Below are 1,248 nucleotides of genomic sequence, written 5' to 3'. Positions count from 1 at the left end.
GGCGGCGGGGCGGCGGGGTGGCGGCGGGCTGAGCCATTGGACGGTCGGACAGGACCCGGACAAGTCGTTCGCGAGGTTCGCGCCGCGCCGGTGCGGGTGCGTGGGGCGGGCGCGCGCGGTGGCGTTGCCGGTGCCGTCGGCCACGCGCTGTGCCGCCTCCGCCCGAGGCCTGGCCTGGTCGGAGGCCTCCACGGCATCTCTTCGCACTCACCTCGTGAGCTTCGAAGCTTTCTGAGGTACACAAGGAGGCCGTGTGTGCAGCCTCCTCCTCGCAATGCTTTGCAAGCTCGCGGTGCAACACTCTCAAACCCTCATTCGTTTCGTGGCGCAGAATTGTTCTGCACGTTTATGCCCCAGAAGATCGTGCCAAGGTTTCTGTGTGCAGACTCGACGGCCTCGGCGTCTTTCACCCGAAAGTCGCGAGGTTGTGGCGGGATGGTGGTCTCTTTCGGCTTGTAATCTAATCTGGGTCACTCACACGGGCGAAGTCACGGGGTGGCACCACTCATTTAGACCTTTTCGAAATCCTTTGAATGAAAGACCCCTCTGCTCGAGAAAGAGGACATTTTTTTTTCTCGCCCATTCCTCCATGTTTCGATTTTTATGTTCCCCTGGGTAAGAATGGTTTACTTTCCTATGAAGATGCACCCAAAATTGCTATAGTTGAACGCTCTTCGACGCTTTTAAAGGTTCAGTGTGGGTGTTGGGCACAGCGGCGCCGCCACGTGGTCGGCTCAATCGTGTTAGCAGCTTTCTAAAAAAATAAGATTTAAGAAAAATACTTTAGGAATAGGTGATGCAACTCGGCAACTCGATGCCTTTTTATTTCTCGTTCTCTGAGTTATTGGCAGGATGAGCCCAAAAAAATATGGGTTCAGATACTTATAAAACGCGTGGACTTGCTAACTTGTTCTCTGAATGCACAAAGCTAAACTCTTCCATTTTGTGGGTGTTAAATGTGCCACCTGCCAAAAAAATAAAAATGCCTGAGCTGAAAGCTGAGTCGGGTTTGAGCCTTAAGCGCCCACACCACGACTTTGGCTTTCCAGGCCAGCGCTCCCCCACCGCACGCCCTGGGCACCAGGTCCTACCACAACGTGTGCGGCCGAGCGGCCTGCGCCCGCGCCAGCTTGCACCCTGTGGAGCCTAACGCAACAGGAGGGTCGTGAGGGGTGGGGTGGGGGATCGAGCGCCTCAGAGTGAAAAGAAAATGAGTGGGTGGGACGCCCTCTGGCCCAGGGGGGACCG

At 56.2% G+C, this 1,248-nt stretch overlaps 2 protein-coding genes across 6 annotated transcripts in view; both read left to right on the top strand.

The window, feature by feature from the left end:
- The window catches only part of LOC113209862 (lachesin), a 206,866-nt gene that overhangs the window by 180,404 nt on the left and 25,214 nt on the right, over positions 1-1,248 (top strand). The gene's annotated exons all lie outside the window — the stretch shown is intronic.
- The window catches only part of LOC113209879 (uncharacterized), a 34,531-nt gene continuing 33,315 nt past the window's right edge, over positions 33-1,248 (top strand). Inside the window, exon 1 of the mRNA XM_052267911.1 lies at positions 33-236. The gene's annotated coding sequence lies outside the window, so the exon portion shown is untranslated. The remainder of the gene's footprint in view (positions 237-1,248) is intronic.

Source organism: Frankliniella occidentalis, unplaced genomic scaffold, assembly GCF_000697945.3.
Source record: "Frankliniella occidentalis isolate FOCC.00 unplaced genomic scaffold, Focc_3.1 Scaffold61, whole genome shotgun sequence".
NCBI classification, from domain to species: Eukaryota; Metazoa; Arthropoda; class Insecta; order Thysanoptera; family Thripidae; genus Frankliniella; species Frankliniella occidentalis.
Note: the sequence above shows the minus strand (reverse complement) of the source record. Positions and strands in the feature narration are given on the sequence as shown.